Source organism: Zingiber officinale, chromosome 5B (assembly GCF_018446385.1).
Source record: "Zingiber officinale cultivar Zhangliang chromosome 5B, Zo_v1.1, whole genome shotgun sequence".
Taxonomy (NCBI): Eukaryota; Viridiplantae; Streptophyta; class Magnoliopsida; order Zingiberales; family Zingiberaceae; genus Zingiber; species Zingiber officinale.
Window position 1 is genome coordinate 35769069 of NC_055995.1, and position 20367 is coordinate 35789435.

At 38.4% G+C, this 20367-nt stretch overlaps 1 long non-coding RNA gene across 1 annotated transcript in view; it reads right to left on the bottom strand.

The window, feature by feature from the left end:
- Window positions 1-15577: 15577 nt before the first annotated feature.
- The window catches only part of LOC121987346, a 42610-nt gene continuing 37820 nt past the window's right edge, over window positions 15578-20367 (bottom strand). Inside the window, exon 3 of the long non-coding RNA XR_006113514.1 lies at window positions 15578-15961. This is a non-coding gene — a long non-coding RNA (uncharacterized LOC121987346). The remainder of the gene's footprint in view (window positions 15962-20367) is intronic.

The window sequence follows — 20367 nt, forward strand, 5'->3', positions numbered from 1 at the left end:
AGATTAAGAAAAGTTTTGAAATCTTTCCTTATTTGTAGATTGAAAGGTAGATTTTAATTTTGAGAAAACTTTCCTTTTTTAACCATGTTCATGATTTAAAAGAGAGTTTAAAAATTAAATATTCTCTTTTATTAGTTTCTACAAAAGATTAAGAAAAGATTTGATATCTTTCCTTATTTGTAGATTGAAAGGAGATTTTAATTTTTAGAGATAACTTTCCTTTTTGGAAATCATCCACATGTTTAAAAGAAAGATTTTAATTTATAAAATTTACTTTTTACAAACCACCATAAAGGAAAAAATTATTAGAGAAATTTTTTATAAATTTCCAGAAACAAATTAGGAAGTTTTAATTCTTCTGTGAATTAAACTTTCCTTGATTGGGGATTAAAAGTGGCCGGCCATTATAATTAAGAAAAGAAAATTGTTTTTAATTAAATAAATTTTCTTTTTCATGGCAAAGGAATTAAGGAAGTTTTTATTAAAATTTCCTTATTTGCCAAGACCAAGGAATATAAAAGAGGGGGTAGAGGTGCCTTCATGGTGAACGACTCTATTCTATTTTCTTCCTCTCTTTTCCTCCTTGGTGTGGCTGGCCCTAGGGTCTCTTCTCTTCCTCCTTTGTGGCCAGCGACATCAACACAAGAGAAGTCCATGGTGGTCGGTTCTAGCTAGGAGAAGAATGAGAGAAAGGAGGCTTTGTTTCTAGCATCCCTTGGAGCTTGGTGGTGGTGGCCGAACCTCACATCTCTTGGAGTTTATGTGGTGGCCGAATCTTGCTTGGAGAAGAAGGTGGCTTAGGTGGATTCTCATCTCGGTATATCGTTGCCCACACAACGTCCGGGATAAGAAGAGGGATACGGTAGAAGATCAAGAGGTTATTTGCTAACAAAGAAAGGTATAACTAGTAATTGTTTTCCGCATCATACTGGTTTTCTTTGTATAGTTATTTTTGGAAATACCAAACACAAAAAGCATATGATTCTAGAGTTTTCAAATTTATTTTTCGAGTTTGTGTTTTCTTTATTTTTTGAATTTGTGATTCGATTGTTCTTTTTGGTTAACCTAGAGTTATTTAAGGAAATTAAATATTAGCTTTCCTTAAAAGGCTTTGTCTAGGCGGTGGTGGTTGCTCCCATATTCAAGAAGGTCATGTGCCTCGCCATGCAGTCCTGGAAGCCAATTTTGAAAATTAATATTTAATGGAATTGTCACGCCCCGAGGAAGTCCCTGTCTGAAGAAATTTCGGCAGCACCTCCCCTGTACGGGTGACAATCTGAAACATTTATACAAAGCCCTCAGGGCCACATATACCTCGGCCAACACGGCCGGAACAATAACAGTAATAAAAAAAATAACACAAAGTCATCCACGCAGTTTATATCATCAGCACACTCGGCTGGAATAAAAATCCAAAACACAGCAGAAAAACTATACAAAACCAAAATATATGACATGCTAGCCGGCTAGGCTTACACCACACCACAAAACACCACTCTGGAAACAAAACCGAAACACAAGCTAGATACACAAATACCAAAGTACAAATGGACAACAGCGTAGACAGATCTTCTGAGGTGACATGGGACCAGCAAGCAGGATACTCCAAGCGACACCATAAACAACCTGGTACCTGAAAAAGATAGTGTCCACGGGGGTGAGTTCAACAACTCAGCGAATACCAATAAACATGCCTAGCAAGATATATCTAACAACAATAAACATGGAATACAACTTCCTAATCATATATAGGAAATATACAAAACTGAAAGGTAACTGAGGAAGCTGTACTCACCAGGAACTCCTATCCAGAACAAAAGGGGTCGTCAAACTAGATACACAATATGCCTCCTGTATGCATGTCAAACAAATGCATCCACCAAAATGCAGCATATAAGTGCAGCAAACACAAGTAAATAAATGCAATAAATGCATATGATGCCAATGACATAGTCACCCCTGACGCTAGTCAGTCATCTCACACACAATGGTGAGACTGAGTGGGTAGGGCTGCGACAACCGTGCACTCTGACGTCACTGCTCCTGATGAGTGACCGAGTGGACGGGATGCTGTCAGAGTACACACATACTCCTACCCCAAATCATAAGTGGGGGAGCGCAATGCTCTCATCTCCTGGTACACCATGACGAGGAGGGATCCCTGACGTGCTACCATGCTGCGTCACACTACCCATGAGCGGACCAACGGAGCACTGAACAGAGCAAAAACTGACGTGCTACCACGCTGCGTCACGCTACCCATGAGCGGACCAACGGAGCACCGAACAGTGATGAAACTGGCGATATGCTCTACAATAATAGAGCAGCCTATCACGCAGCATGCAATCATGCGAATGGTGCATGAAACTAAGCATGACAATATCATGAACCAAATCCACATATATACATATAAAAATGTGTACCCTAGTACAAGTAAGTCAAATCCATAGATCTAGGGTATACAGGTCCTCTATGGTATAACCACCTAGGTCCTGAGCATATCCACCTCCATAAAATATGTACCAACAATGTACATGGATCAGAGCAAAGGTCTATGTACACAGATCAGGTATGATATAAAAATATATATACACATGTCAGATAATAAAAATCCAGAGTCTAGTTCTAAACTCAGTAAAGCATGGTATGTCACTTACTCTAGGAACTAAAGTACTCATGGTAAGAATCATGAAGTATAAACATGGATACATAACAAGCAACCAAACAGATCATGCTATGGGTATCAAACCGTGACATACCAAAGGCAAACATGATCATTGCTTGCAGCTATAAAATACTATGCATATCCAATTGACAATATCATAAAAAGATAAGTCAAGAGGTACCCGCCTCCAATAGAAAGGTCCAATCCGAAATAGATCCCTCGTCGAGACACCGTCTCGAATCAAAGTCCTGCAGATAACGTGATATACAATTTAGCTAATTTTATAAACAATAACTAGCTAAATCCAACCCAACTTAATTAGGAAAAACCCTAATCGATCCATCATTAATTAATCCTAATTAATGATTAACTTGAATTAATCTCTTTAATCAGTAATCCTCAATCAACACAATCATTTCCTTTCACTGATCAACTTACGATTAGAAATATGATCCTCTCTAATAAATCCAAGGATTAAATCTAATCCAACATAAATCAATTGTACTTAATTCATCACAACTACAATAGATTAAGCCTTCCATAATCACATTAGGTTAGGTTAAACATGAATCCATCGTAACTTACCTAAATCCACAACTAACCAAGCAACTGCAGGTTACAATATCTCCAACATAATCCGATATAAATGCATATCCTACAAATACTCATAGAAATACAACCAAAACTCCACACATAGCTTACCTTGAATCAATATCCCCAATACTGATCTAAAATCTTCACATTCCATATGCCCAATTGAATTCCTAATCCAAACAGAATAGTCTAACATAAGAATCAAAGAGGCAACCTTGAAACGAAACCAAACCAACAAAGGAGCAATGATTTGATGCATTTACCTCATCAGTGATCTGATGGAAGTCCTCCTTGTAAATATGAAAATCAATTGGGCAGTAGAAGCAAGATCAAGCTCACAACCAAAACAAAGGTAAATGGATGATGAGTATATGACCGTGAAGCCTCTGTTGGAGCTCATCCTGACCAGAACACACAAGAGAAACTAGTCCTAGTAAGGAAGAAGATCTGCTCAATACAACCACTCACCGGTAGTACAGGTGGCGATGACTAGGGCACCATCCCGCAGCGAAACCCAGGAATATGTGGTCTACTGTGGGGTCGACGGTGCCTAGCTAGAGACGTGGCCGGCGTTGGGTCAGTGTCGGCACACAGAGAAAGAGAGGAAGGGTGCCGGCGCTGAGTTGGAGAAGAAAGACTAGGGCACGGTCAAGTGGAGAAGGCCGACGCTGGAGTCGAGAGACGGCGGCGTCGGCAAGCACTGTGGTGGTCGGCTATGTTGGTGCGGGAAGCATCCGACGATCGAACTTGAGTTTTGATAATGACAAAGGATTCAAAGTTAAGATATGTGGTGATCTAACAAGGTTCATGGAGCTTGCAGGAAAGTCCTAAGGGATACTTAGGCAAAAGTCCTAGCTACGGCTAGGTAGGTGAAAAACCTAGGGCGTGGTAACCCTAGGTCCTAGGGGGAGGTAACCCTAGGTGGAGGAAAACCATAAGGGGCGGCAACCTTAGGTCCTAGGGGGAGGTAACCCTAGGTGGAGGAAAACCCTAAGGGGCGGCAACCTTAGGTCCTAGGGGGTGGTAACCTTAGGTCCTAGGAGGTGGTAACCCTAGGCGGAAAGTCCAGTCGGTCTGGAGGACCGGACTGGCATCAGGTAAATCTCCTGAGCGGAGTAGGTGAGGACGCGTTCCCCGTAGAGGGAACAGTAGGCGTTGGGTCGACCTAGGGTTTCCGGTCGGAAACTTGAAGTCAGACCCGGTCAGTCCGATGACTGACAATTATATTTATCGTGTTATCTTTTTGTGTTCTAACTCTGTTTTGCAGGTAACTAACAGTTTTATGCAGGGTTAGAACTGACCAGGATCAGTTGACCGAACCTTGGGATCGATCGACCGAACCTCCAATCTACCAGATTAGATCTCCAGAAGCAGGACCGGGTTCGACCAGGGATCGGTCGACCGGACCTCGGGATCGGTCGACCGAACCTGGGATAGTTGTCGACTGGATCAAGCCGAGGTGTCCGGGTCAGAGGAGACTGATCGATCGACCGAACCTCGGGATCGGTCGACCGAACGCAGGGATAAAGTTTGACCAGATCGAAGCGGAGCGACGGATGGACGGATCAGATGAAGTGGAGATCATCTGATCGGTCGACCGAACGTGAGGATCGGTCGACCGATCCGCTTCGGGTCAAATCTGATCCCGAGACTTGGGGATCTGGATTAGACCTTGCAGAGTTATAAAAGGAGACCTCGAGGTGCAGCTCAGATCATTGAATTCGAACAAGAAAACTGCGCTCTTCCGTGTACTGCTGCTAAAACGCCTCAACAACGCTCTGTTACTCCAACGAATCAACTCCAAAAGTTCTCTATTCTCCTGTTCGTTGGTATAGTTTCTTTATTGCACTAATTGTACTCTAGCTTGTAATAATTCCGATATTATAGTTGTTGCCCACTGAAAGCGGTCAAGGACCGCGGGCCTTCGAGTAGGAGTCGCTACAGGCTCCGAACGAAGTAAAACACCTGTGTCTCTGTGTGTTTGATTTTACTTTCCGCTGCGTTTCTATTCTGTGTTTTAAATCGTTAAAATAGCCACGAGCGCTATTCACCCCCCTCTAGCGCTTTCGATCCATCAATTGGTATCAGAGCGGGGTCATTTTGAATCGGTGCAACCACCATTCAAAATAATTTTTTCGTGGTATTTTCAAATTTTTCGGAGTCGATTAGAATTTGGCTTTATAGCCATATTCTAATTCTTTTTCTCGAATCGGTTTTCTGCTCGAGGTTGGTGCAACACCACCCGAGTTCGTGATCTATTTTTTCATACCGCACTACTAATCCAGGACCAAGTCCTGGGATTTTCTTGTTGTTTATTTGTTTTATATAGTTGATCTAAATGGCCCTTCAAGAAGGCTACAGTACAGCCCGTCCCCCGCTATTCACCGAAGACGACTTCGGGTACTGGAAGGGTCGGATGGAGGCATATCTCCAGACTCATTTTGAAGTCTGGATGATTATCAAAACCGGCCTCCAACTACCAACTGATAGCGCCGGCAAACCACTACCCTACGAGGACTGGGACGCATCTCTGATTAAGAAGGTGGAAGCTAATGCCAAGGCGACTTGCACCCTCTAGTGTGGTCTATCAAAAGAAGAACTCAACCGCGTCGGCCCCTTCAGCAGTGCCAAGGAGCTGTGGGAGAAGCTCATTGAACTTCACGAAGGGACGTCCGACACCAAAGTAAGTAAAAGAGACTTAATTTTCAATAAATTATTTAATATCAAACTGCAGGAAGGTAAGACAGCTGCCCAACTCCATGCCCGGATTCAAGATCTGCTCAACGGTCTTCATGCAATTGGACAAAAGGTAAACAACCGAGACATCATAAGGTATTCTTTAAATGCCTTTCCAAGGAACACCTTGTGGGCATCCATGGTAGATGCCTACAAGGTTTCTAAGGACTTATCTACCATTAAGTTAGATGATTTGTTTGCAGAATTCGAACTTCATGAACAGACTAATGCACGCCCGACCGAGAAAGGGTTAGCTTTGGTTGCAGGAACAGGGAAAGTACGCGAATCAAAGATAAAGCGCAGAACCGAACCTGAGTCAGAAGAAGAAGAACCAGATTCGGAAGACGACGACGAGCTTACAACCGAAATAGTCAACTTGGTAAAGAAACTTTACAAAAAGAAGGGTTTCAACAAAAAGGATGTCAGAAAGGTCATCCAGTCCAAGAAGCCCAATCAAGCTCGAAGGCCAAATTCGAAGTGACCTGCTACGGGTGAAATCAGAAGGGGCACATCAAGGCAAACTGCCCGAACCAAAAAGATCCAAAGAAACCAAGGACGAAGAAGACCTTGAAAGCAACGTGGGACGAGTCTTCTTCCGAGGAATCCAACGACGAAGAACTTGAGCAGATGAATTTTCTCGCGTTGACAGCCCGGGACTACACCAACGAATCCGGAAGCGAGGACGAATCGGAAGCCGAGTCCGAGAGAAGCCACGGATCCGTATCCGTTTCCGAAGGGTCAAACCCCTCTGTAAGTACAAACCGTTTATATAGCTTGATTAATTATTTAATGCATAAAGTAGCTAAGTCCAAAATTCAAATCAAGTCGCTTCTGAAGGAGGTAACACTCCTTAAAGAAACGACTAATAACGAATCCTTGACTGATCCAGTTCAGACTGGAACCTCAACTCAAGTTCAAAAACTTGTTCAGACTGGAACCTCAACTCAAGTTCAAAAACTTGAGGAAGAGATTTCAACCTGAAAAGTCAAGTCAAAGATTTGAAGACAACCTTAGAACGATTTTCCTTGGGATCCAAGAATCTTGACTTGATTCTTGGAACACAAAGGGCAATCTACAATCGAACTGGATTAGGATATAAATCGAAAAAGAAGTATAAGTCTTATTTATCTCTAATACAAAGAACAAATAGAAAAATGATCTAAGCATGGGTTGCCAAGTCCAACCTGATCAATCAAGTTGGACTCGGATAGTATTGGGTTCCTAAAGATCAAATACATTACCTCGATAGACCATATCGAAGCTATGATCCAGGGGGAGCTAGAAGGAAAACGATTAAAATCAAACTAAATTAAAAAAAAATTAAAATTTAAATTAAAAATTCGAAATAAAAATTTAAAATTAAAATTCAAAATTAAACTTAATATTCTAAATTCAATTGAAAATAGAAGGAGGATCCAGAATAGCTGGCACCCGCAACTAAACTACCCGACTGGGTAACCAAACTTAATCTACCTGAAATGGGTAAACAAGAGTAGACTACCCGGCAGGGTAATTTAAGTTAGATAAAATAGGCTAGGTTTAACTTGACCCACGGTACTGGTGAAGTTTTTGGATGATAGTACGTTAGGGAAGCTTGGGCATCGCATGTCTAGGAAGATATGGCTTCGACCTGGTGCATTTGGCCAAGTGGAACTGACCGAAGCTATCCTTAAATGGATTCTAACTAGTTAGACCAAGGTTTAGTATTAAGTTTAATGGGTAGGACTATTTGGAAAACCTCGAAGGCATGGTTACTTTAATGAGTTCCTTGTGACTCACCATAGCCCAGAAGTTTATCCAAAGAATGCTTACTTGTTAAACCCAAAGTTAAACCTGAATCTAACACGAAGTTAAACATAATCCAAAAATTGAACCTCAATTCATCTCACAAAAATTATAGGAGTCCCTGATTGAAAAGTTAGATTGGGTGAGATGACTAAGAAATTAACTTAAAATTTTTTCAAAATTAAAATTTTTTCAAAATTGAAATTAACTTAAAAATTTTTCAAAATTAAAATTAAAGTAAAATTTTTTCAAAATTAAAATTAACTTAAAATTTTTTCAAAATTAAAATTAACTTAAAATTTTTCAAAATTAAAATTAAAGTAACATTTTTTCAAAATTAAAATTAACTTAAAATTTTTTCAAAATTGAAATTAACTTAAAATTTTTTCAAAATAAAAATTAAAGTAAAATTTTTCAAAATTAAAATTAAAGTAAAATTTTTTCAAAATTAAAATTAACTTAAATTTTTTTCAAAATTGAAAATGAACTTAAAATTTTTTCAAAATTAAAATTAACTTAAAATTTTTTCAAAATTAAAATTATCTTAAAATTTTTCAAAATTAAAATTAAAGTAAAATTTTTTCAAAATTAAAATTAAAGTAAAATTTTTTCAAAATTGAAATTAACTTAATTTTTTTTCAAAATTAAAATTAACATAAATTTTTTTTTCAAAATTAAAATTAACTTAATTTTTTTTCAAAATTAAAATTAAAGTAAAATTTTTCAAAATTAAAATTAACTTAAAATTTTTTCAAAATTAAAATTAACTTAACATTTTTTCAAAATTAAAATTAACTTAAATATTTTCGAAAGTAAATTTTTTCAAAATTAAAATTAACTTAAATTAAACTGTCTTTTGATCCATCAAACTACTTTATGTGTAGGAATTGGATCAATGGATGTTGGACAGTGGATGCTCCAGACATATGACTGGAGATAGGTTGAAGTTCACTAAGCTAAAACTAAAGAATCTAGGATCAGTTGCATTCGACAACGATGGAAAACTGAAAGTAATCGGAAAAGGTAATATCGAACTTAATTCCGATTTTATTATTCGAAAAGTATTATTAGTTGAAAATTTTAATTTCAATTTATTAAGTATAAGCCAATTATGCGATACTGGTTACTCAGTTAATTTTACCAAGTCCGAATGTATAGTCAAACATATTGATAATCCAAAAATCATACTTAAGGGCACTAGGAAAGATAATGTCTACACCATTTATCTACCAACACCCTCAATAAAGTATTTTCTAACACAACAAGACGAAACTGAGTTGTGGCATAGGAGATTGGGTCACACTCACACAAGACTCATTTCAAAAATGAGTCAAAATAGACTGGTTAGAGGATTGCCCAAATTAAAAGTGTTATTGAAAATTCAATCTGTAATGCATGTCAACAAGGAAAATAAACCAAGTCAACCCACAAGTCAATCAATCTAGGTAGAACTACTTGTTTACTTGAGCTTCTTCACCTAGACCTATTTGATTTACATAGAGCCAAGTCACTAAGCAAGAACCAGTATTGCTTAGTTATAATAGATGATTTCTCCAGGTTCACCTGGGTAAAATTTCTAAAAACAAAAGATGAAACCTTTGAAATATTTAGTAATTTTTGCAAATTAACATAAAATGAAAAAGATACTAAAATTAAAAGGATAAGAAGTGACCATGGAGGAGAATTTGAGAATCACAACTTTACTAAATTTTGTGAAATAAATGAGTACAAACATGAATACTCCTGCCTTAGGACCCCTCAACAAAATGGTATAGTAGAACGTAAAAATAGAACCCTACAAGAAGCTGCTAGAACTATGTTAAACGAATATAAACTATCTAATCAATTCTAGGCTGAAGCAATTAGTACAGCATGTTACATTCAAAATAGGATTTTAATTAACAAATTACAAAATAAAACACCCTATGAAATTTTTTATAATAAAATCCCCAACTTAAACTACTTAAAAGTATTTGGGTGTAAAGTCTTCATTTTGAACACTAAAGACTACTTAGGGAAATTTACATCAAAAACAACCCCGGGAATATTTTTAGGGTATTCAACAACCAGTAGAGCATATAGAGTATATAACAAAAATAGCCTAAGAGTAGAAGAAACAATAAATATAATATTTGATGAAGAAAATAAGTTACCCAACACAATAAATGAAAATACAGAAAATATTAACCCAATAAACAGAGAAGATGACGAAATACAACCTGAACCTATTGAATCTGAAGAACAAATCACTAACTCAAATGGTATACAACCAACTAGAACAAGCACAAATCACCCAACTGACCAAATTTTGGGTGACCCAACTGTAGGAGTCAGAACTAGATCATCTTATAGAAACCAGAGCCAAATAGCCTTGATTTCAAAAATCGAACCCAAAACCATAAAAGAAGCCCTACCAGACCCAGATTGGACTCTAGCAATGCAAGAAGAATTGACTCAATTTGAAAGAAATCAGGTCTGGGAATTAGTGCCTAAACCCGTTAACAAATCCATAATTGACACTAAATGGGTTTTTAGAAGCAAATTAAATAATCAAGGTGAAATAGTTAGAAACAAAGCTAGGTTATTAGCTAAAGGATTCAGTCAAGTAGAAGGGTTAGATTATGACGAGATCTATGCTCCAGTAGCAAGACTTGAATCCATTAGGATGTTGCTAGCCTATGCAACACACAAAGGATTCAAGCTATTTCAAATGGATGTAAAATCTGCATTTTTAAACGGATTTATTAAAGAAGAAGTGTATGTAGGTCAACCCCCTGGATTTGAAGACTTAGAACAACCAAATTATGTCCTTAAATTTAAAAAGGCCCTATACGGACTAAAACAAGCACCTAGGGCTTGGTATGAACGTCTGTCCAACTATTTAATATCAAAAGGATTTAACCAAGGTCAAATAGACCCAACCCTTTTCGTAAAAACCTTAGAAAATGACATTTTTATAGCCCAAATTTATGTTGACGATATTATTTTCGGTTCCACAAACTCTAAATTTCTAAAAGAATTCACCAAACTAATGGAAAATGAATTCGAAATGAGTCTGGTAGGAGAACTTAACTTCTTCTTAGGTTTACAGATTAAGCAAACTAAAGATGGAATTTACATTTATCAAACTAAATATGCTAAGGAATTAATTAGAAAATTTGGCATGGAAAACTCAAAAATAATCAATACACCAATGACTACAAATGCTAAAATTGACTCAGACTTAGAAGGTAAATCAATATACTTGAAATACTATCGAAGTGCGATAGGAAGTCTACTATACCTGACTGCAAGTCGACCATACATTATTTTTGCAGTAGGTATGTGTGCACGATACCAATCTTGTGCAAAAGAGTCTTACTTAACCCTTGTCAAAAGAATCCTTAGGTATGTTAAGGGAACCTTAAATGTAGGAATATGGTATCCTAGATCTGGCACCCTTGACCTAACTGGCTACTCTGACTCAAACTATGCCGGATGCAAGCTAGACAGAAAAAGCACAAGTGTAGCTGTCAATTTCTAGGACAATGCCTAGTAAGTTGGTCAAGTAGAAAGCAACACTGTGTTGCTTTATCTACCACTGAAGCTGAATATATAGCCTTAGGTGAATGCACATCTCAGTTGCTGTGGATGATGCATACCCTTAGAGATTATCAACTAGAGTATCATAAAACTAAAATCTCAATTGATAATATAAGCTCAATAAATCTAACAAAAAACCTAATTCATCACTCAAGGACTAAACATATAGAAGTGAAACATCATTTTGTAAGGGATCACGTAGCTAAGGGTGATATTGAACTCAACTATGTTGAGTCAAAATCAAACCTAGCTGACATCTTCACAAAGCCCTTACCTGAACTTGAGTTCAGCGCACTTAGAAGGCAAATAGGAATGTGCTGGGTAGAATAGATATTAATTTTCAAAATTCACTATCTTATTTCAAAACTCATTTTTTTTTTAAATCTAGGAAAAATAATGATTTTAAAATCCCATTTTCTTAGAATTTTCAAAAAAAATATAACTTAGCCTAGTCTCTACCCTAGAAATCTTGTTCCCCTAGATTAAAGCCAGAGCATCTCACAAACACCTAGGAATATCTTGCTTGTGTTTGTAAAACATAGAATTGTGTGAGATGCATAGGGTACAGCCTGGACTCAAGAATGCTTATTTCTGTGCATCAATATGAGTCTGGGCGTTAAATACTTTATTAATAGTAATCAAGTCAAGTCTTCCGGCCTTAGTCAAATCTAACTAGATTAAATGACTTTACTTGACTAACCAAGTGAAAGATGTTGCCCTCTAGGCAATCAGCAAGTAGCTAATGGTTAGACAGTTGGTGAAGGAAATGTTAAACTTAAGCATGCTTTTACTTTAGGGCTCTGATACATGATCAAAACAATTAAGTTAACAACTATTTAGCTTGACTCATGCTTGGACTTAAGGACCACCTGAATAAATAACCTAAATTTCGTCCTAAGATTTCATAGATTCTCACACCTATTTTCTTCAAAATTATTATTTTCAAGTACCTTTTCAAACTGAAACTAGATTTAATGTTTGAAAAAGGCTTAGCTAAGCGGCTCAGATAACAACCCTCAAACCTAGCCATCTTTATAAATTTTTGCATACCTATTGAATTCACTCCATACTTAGTTATGGTTTTCAAAAAAATTTCTAAGTAAAAAGAATAATTTTTAAGTAATTTTTTTTTAATATATGGCAAAGGGGGAGAGTAAGGAAATTCAACAAAAAAAAATGTTGCTTTTATTAAGGGGGAGAGTAAGAAATTCAAAAATAAAAGGAAGCTCTGTATTAAGGGGGAGCTTAAGTGTTAGCTATGCTTATATTTGGTTTTATTTACTTAAGCCTGCTCACCTATATTTTTATTATGCACTTGTTTTTACTTAACTTTGAATTTCAGTTGCTATAATAAAAAAGGGGAAGATTGTTGGTGCGGGAAGCATCCGATGATCGAACCTGAGTTTTGATAATGGCAAAGGATTCAAAGTTAAGATATGTGGTGATCTAACAAGGTTCATGGAGCTTGCAGAAAAGTCCTAAGGGATACTTAGGCAAAAGTCCTAGCTACGGCTAGGCAGGTGAAAAACCTAGGGGGTGGTAACCCTAGGTCCTAGGGGGAGGTAACCCTAGGTGGAGGAAAACCCTAAGGGGCGGCAACCTTAGGTCCTAGGGGGAGGTAACCCTAGGTGGAGGAAAACCCTAAGGGGCGACAACCTTAGGTCCTAGGGGGTGGTAACCCTAGGTGGAGAAAACCCCTAGGGGGTGGTAACCCTAGGTCCTAGGGGGTGGTAACCCTAGGCGGAAAGTCCAGTCGGTTTGGAGGACCGAACTGGCATCAGGTAAATCTCCTGAGCGGAGTAGGTGAGGACGTGTTCCCCGTAGAGAGAACAGTAGGCGTCGGGTCGACCTAGGGTTTTCGGTCGGAAACTTGAAGTCAGACCCGGTCAGTCCGATGACTGACAATTATATTTATCGTGTTATCTTTTTGTGTTATAACTCTGTTTTGCAGGTAACTAACAGTTTTATGCAGGGTTAGAACTGACCAGGATCGGTCGACCGAACCTTGGGATCGGTCGACCAAACCTCCAAGCTACCAGATCAGATCTCCAGAAGCAGGACCGGGTTCGACCAGGGATGGGTCGACCGGACCTCGGGATCGGTCGACCGAACCTGGGATAGGTGTCGATTGGATCAAGCCGAGGTGTCCGGGTCAGAGGAGACTGATCGGCCGACCGAACCTCGGGATCGGTCGACCGAACGCAGGGATAAAGTTTGACCAGATCGAAGCGGAGCGACGGATGGACGGATCAGATGAAGTGGAGATCATCTGATCGGTCGACCGAACGTGAGGATCGGTCGACCGATCCGCTTCGGGTCAAATCTGATCCCGAGACTTGGGGATCTGGATTAGACCTTGCAGAGTTATAAAAGGAGACCTCGAGGTGCAGCTCAGATCATTGAATTCGAACAAGAAAACTGCGCTCTTCCGTGTACTGCTGCTAAAACGCCTCAACAACGCTCTGTTACTCCAACGAATCAACTCCAAAAGTTCTCTATTCTCCTGTTCGTTGGTATAGTTTCTTTATTGCACTAATTGTACTCTAGCTTGTAATAATTCCGATATTATAGTTGTTGCCCACTGAAAGCGGTCAAGGACCGCGGGCCTTCGAGTAGGAGTCGCTACAGGCTCCGAACGAAGTAAAACACCTACGTCTCTGTGTGTTTGATTTTACTTTCCGCTGTGTTTCTATTCTATGTTTTAAATCGTTAAAATAGTCACGAGCGCTATTCAACCCCCCCCCCCCCTCTAGCGCTTTCGATCCATAAGGCTAGTGCTGGATGCAGAGGCGCGGCAGCGGCTGTGAACCCTAACTAGGGCACGACACAGTAAGGGAAGAGAGAAGAGAAGGCCGGCGGTGTTGCAAGAGGGTGAGGGATACTTGCTGGTGGCCGACTCTCGGGAGAGGAAGAGAAGGAGAGGGGGCGATCGGGTTGGCTTGGGAGAAGATAACCGCAAGGGTGCGGCGCAGGTTCGGCGAGGATCGGGAAAAGAACGGGAAAAAGAAATAAAAGAAAAAGAAAATAAATTAAAAAGGAAAATAAAACATTTCCTCAATTAAATGGGTAGTCTAAACAGGCTTTCCCGGGGCCCTGTTTTTATCCTCGCTAACTCATCCATATGAGCTCCGAAAAATTTCCGAAAAATTTCCAAAAATTCCAGAAAATTCCCTTACCATTATCCGCCATTTTTCCAGTATTTTACAGGAATTAATAACATAGATGGTTTTGAATCAATAGTGTTAAGTTCTGTTTGCGATTCAAATCTAAACTATTAAGAACAGATAAGTTAAATTTGGAATCAATGATGTTAAGTTCCGTCTGCGATTCCTAATTTAACTTCTAAAGAACACAATAGGTTATTTAAGGAAAGGTTCGACACTTGTACAAAATTTTTGTACAGTGGAACCGGTATGCTTGTACAAAATTTTTGTATAGTGGAACCGGTATAATTTTCCTAGGACTAACCAACAGGTAGCTCAAGGTCCGGTCCGGTAATTGTTTTACCTTGGCTTTGATCTGGTGAATTAAATCCCAATCTTGCTGGTTCAACCTTCTTTCTCCATTTGAGGGCGTCTTAGCATATAAGGGTCCAAGCAATTTTCCCAAGTTAGGGATATAGTTTCTAGCATAGTTTAACAACCCTAGCCAAGACCGCATTCCTTTGACAGTTTTTAGTTCACTGTCATTAAAATCTGTAATTTTTGTAATCACATGGGGTTGCAACTTGATCCTGCAATTGCCAATGATAGCGCCTAAAAATTCAATTTCGGGCACGACGATTTTCATTTTTGTTGGGCTTAATATCAACCCATTTTCTGGACAAATACTGAGTATTTTCTGGAGGTGTTGCTCATGAATTCTTTCATCTGGAGAGAATACCAAAATATCATCTATGTATATGACAATAAAATCTCCTGCCCCTTTAAAACATAAATCATCTTCCTTTAGAAAATCGCTGGTGCATTCTTAAGACTAAATGACATGACTAGCCATTCATATAGTCCATCAGGGACCAGAATGTCGTCCATTTAATAGAATCAAGATGCATAGCAACCTGATGGAAACCACTTTTCAAATCAAATTTTAAAAAAATACAACTATTACTAACCTTCTTTAGGATGGTATTGATACCAGGTAAAGTGCACTGGTCTTTATGTGCTATATCATTCAAGCGCTTGTAATTGAATATCAATCTCTCCTTACCTTTCTTTTCTTCCTTTGTAATGGGATCAATAGTAGTTCCCGAATTTACAATAATCGTTGTTGTCCGATGTCTGCTTTTTCTTGGTCGGATAATACCCAATTCCATAAGAGCCTTGACATGCTTTGTGAAAGCTTTCTTCTGAATAGGAGTTAAGTACTTCAGAGGTCTGTCTTCAATAATAAATTCCAGGTTCTTGATATCTAGCTGGCATACAATTTTGTTCTTCTGCCAATGTTACAGAGGATTTTCTCCAATAATTCCTTGCTTCTTTAAGTTCTGTAAAAGTGGTCCGAACTTTTGCTCGAAGGATAAATTTCTTTTTCCAACTGATATATGAATCATTTCCTTAATTTGAATATACTCCTCTTCCTCTAATTCCAGCTCTTCTATAGCTGCATTTGCAGACAACCCAATATCAAATATGCATAACGACATACCTATGCTTTAAAACACGATTGACGAACTAGTAGCCTTAATCTTCCCAAACCAAAATCACAAACAATAACACAAGAAGCTCTTAATCTCATGATGTATACCCAAATATAGAAGTAACAAATGAACAAAAGTAATGTAAGCCTCATTGAAGCTTTGTTCATGTTGAATCAATCTGTTGGAGTAGTTTCAAAAATGACCGAGTTGACTCTAGCCTTGCACCTACCTTAATGGCTAATATAAGGCAATATACAGTCATTTGTGCATGACTTGTTAAAGTAGGAGATTAAAGTCTATTTTCATTTTGTTAAAAATCAAAGTTGATTTTGGTCAGGCAATTAAACATTAAAATATTAAAAAAAAATTGAATCATTAGAAAGTGTAAATTAATTTTGAAATTATTAAAATTTGACAAAATTAATTTTTGAAATTATTTAGAATATTCTAAATTACTTGAAAATCCCAAATTATGTTTCTAAAATTTTCTTGAAACTCAATAATTTTAAGAATTATGTCGTTTTTTTTAAAATTATATTAAAATATAAAATAGATTCTTCAAATTAGTAGGGAAAATCAATAATTTTGCTAATTATTTTAATTTTTAAAATTAAAATAATCTCTTATAAAAAATAGGATAAGACTACATACAATGGATCCTTTTTCAGGACCCCGCACAGGGGTAGCTTCGAATTATTATAAAGTTTAAAATAAAGTTTTATATATATATATATTGCGCCTGATGTGGTCATAATGACCTTTGCTACAAAAGCAATATTTTTTAATCTTTAAAATATTTTTTTTAAAACTTAATAATTAATTGTTTAAAGTCTGAAAAATTTAAAGGTTAATTTCTCAAAATATCTAAAATCTTTAATTTTTTTAAAAAAATTGTGTTAAAATGTGAAATCAGCTCGAGATAATCATCTAATGCCAAATTGAACAAAGTGAGCTTCCAACGTTAAATTGAACATAAAGCAAGATCACATGAGGGAAGCTCTACTGTCTTTGTGCCATCGTCAATTCTGGCCGGCCTTTGCATTGTCTTCTGGTGTAAACATTGTATGTTGTCTCCCACACCATCTTTGAGTATGATCCTATGAGTCTTTGAGTCCGGCTTGCAACCCTGTGTCCCCTCTATGAACATCTAAGATCTAACCTCTTTCCCCCTTATATGCTCTTTCCCCTTCTCTTTAATTGTTCAACGTACCACCAACATCCCAACAAATAGCTGCATCTTGTCTCAGCTAGGGACCGAAAGCCAGAACAAGATTTTAAACAGTGGTTGATGCGCAAACAATGGTTCCACCTCACTATAATTGGCAATCTTGCCTTATTCATTTTAAGGGATGAATCAAGATGTAAATCCTCTGGTTCCTTAAAGACATGGATTTCCACATGACAAAAAATGAGTTCACTAAGGAGAATGAAGTAAATAAAAGTAGGACAATTCAAAATAGTAGGTTTAGGACTACAATACAACTTTGTTTTGAAAAAGAAAGTAATAAGACTCACTTCCTCCTATAGTTTCATATGATTGAGGTTGTTCTTGGGCATACTTAAGGTCCCACCTATTTGTCCGGATTGGGCTTCCTCTTGAACTTTCACATGATATCAAAGAAAATACATGTCTTGGAGTCATAATGATTGTGAGAGTGTGTTTCAAAAAGAGTTCTCATGCACAAAGTCCCAAATGGATAGCATGGATAAGTGTGATGATTCATAGTAAAAAAAATGATTAACTAGGTTAGGTAACGTCGAACTTGGGGCGACCAGTCCGGGCCCACGGAAAATTCCCACCGGCCGCCTGGGCAAATCGAGAAGTGTCTGCAAGCGGCCCATAAGTCCAACATTCCTTGGTTACGCTTCCCATTTGGAGGAAAGTCCTTCCACTACACCATAGCCTAGGGGCGTGCGATGATTCATAGTGTTTATATATTAAGAGGATGCCCCAATCATTTTGGGATGGAATCAACTATTAAAGTATACATAAGACCTTTTTTTTTTTACTAATTTCATAACTTTTAAATCATCCATAAGCATTATATTTAGAATTTTTACAAATATAAACAAAACAACTTGTAGCAAAAGAATAAAAAAAACTTTCGTTGCCCAACTATAAACAACTTTGTTTCTCATGTTAAATAATAATTTTTCCCAATTGTATTCTCATTTAATAGAAAGAATAGCTTTCTCTTGACACTTGTAGGAAAAGCTTTAAGAAATATTGTTTAGCTTAACAGTGAAAGAATGACTATGCAAGAGGATTGGGAGATTATTATTATTATTGGTAATTTTTAGTATTTTTGGTAATTTTTTATTGTTTGTATTTTTGGATTTTGAGTTCATTTGGGAATTTTAGGGTTGTCTCTTCATAATTTTTTCTTTCTTTTAGAATTTCTTTTATTTCTTTACAAGTTAGGAATTGGGGTCTATATATTAGGATTTCTTTTCTTTTTTTATGTCTTAAGGTTTAGAATCCATATAAACATGTATTTAGCTGTTTGAGAAATTATCCTCGATTATTAAATAAAATTTTCTTTTTTGGAAAATCTGGAGGATAGCAGTTTTCTCTTCTTGCCTTCTCCTGATCAATTCCCCCTTCTCTTCAGCCTGCAGGATAATCACTATCCTAGTCGACGTCAGTTGATATCAGAGCTTCCGATTAAAGAAGTCGAGTATCAGATCCAATGGAAGGTCGTCGTGGTCGTGATTTTGGCTGGCGGGTTCAGGCTGAGGAAGCCTCGCACCATGGTCGTAGCACCTAAGATAAGATTAAGGATGCAAGTCGTATATTTAACCCAGCGTTTAGCCGCGGTGATGCAAAATCTTAAAGACCATGAGATCTCAAATCGGAAATCTGAGTATACCTTCGAAAACTCATATCATCATCAAGCTACACATTGGGAACACTATGGTCGGGAGAAGCCTTATGGAGACCTCGTTTTTTTAATTGATGGCACTTCATAGACCGAGGGATTCGTTGATTGGCTTAACTAAGTGGAGAGAATTTTTTTATTAAAAGGAAGTTCCCAATCAAGTGAAAATAAAATTTGTTGTCTTTAAACTCAAAGGTCTAACATCGACATGATAGGAGCACTTGTGATGCTCACGAGACCGACAAAGCAAGGCCAAGATCAGGGATTGGGAGAAAATGAAAAAGAATATGAAGAGCCACATTCTTCTTTTCGGTTACACTCAAGCTTTATTCCAGAAACAATTAGGTTTCGTAATGGAGGGCAATAGCTTCAACGGCTGAGGTTCAAAGATGATTTGGAGAAGGAATTTGACACTAAAGAATCCAAATTTAAAAGGGGTAATGTTCTATTTGATGCCTCACAATATTTATTCTTTGGCAAAGAGATTGTGGAGGATATTGACTTGGGCGTTTTAGAAGATGATGGAAGTGTCAATGCAAGTTTAACCAAGATTGATGATGAGTATTATTTCCCTACCGTCCAAGACAGAGAGGAAATTATTCCTTCCAAAGGACATGATATAAATGAGGTTGAAGGCTTCGGTTATCTATCAGATACTCATGGTCTTGCAAACACTTTCGCAAAGTTGAATAAAGTCGTCGATGAACCCAAGAAGCTTGCCGATTATGTGATCGAGGAGACCACATCCAAGGCTAAGGATAAGAAGCCAAAGGAAGCTACGAAGGAGCCTTCGAAGCCGACCGTCAAGGAGCCTACTCCACCAAAAGAGGAGGAGCCTTTACCTACCCACCAGTGTCTATTGAAGAAAAGGCTATTGCCATCGAGGATGATGGTGTGAAGTCCGTCGAAGCCATTGAAGAGACAGTCATCCTCGTTGTCTTTGTTCATCAGGAGATCTTGACCCCTACTCCGGAGGTCACTTCGGAGGTGAAGGATGTAGCTAAGTTGCCTCGCCATGCCGCCAAGGTCTCCCTCTCCCACTCTGCGAAGAGACCCAAATTCGCCACCGCCCTTCTTTAGCTCGTCGTTTCCCCCAAGGAGCATATCAAGGTGCACCTCGTCGCCTTGATGCTCAAGGCCCCACCGCCCATCTAGCCATAGCTCTCTGAGGCCCTTGCCCCCAATTAGTGCCCACGATCATGGTTTAAAGTGCTGTACCGAGACGGTCGAAACGGGTGAAACATCTCGTTACACTCGACGATTGGCGCCGGCACGACCCCAGCACCAGACCCGCGACAGCTACGATGTGTTGCGACCTCGTGGTCACAACGAAGGGGTCGCATAATCCTTCCCTGTCGCCGCGGAGGCATCGTGCGACCATGCAATCGCTGTAGAGGGGTCGCACGACCAACGCGGTCACCCCGAAGGAGTCACACAATCCCCGTGTCCATGGTTGGGAGGTCACGCAACCCCGCGGCAATGCCAAAATC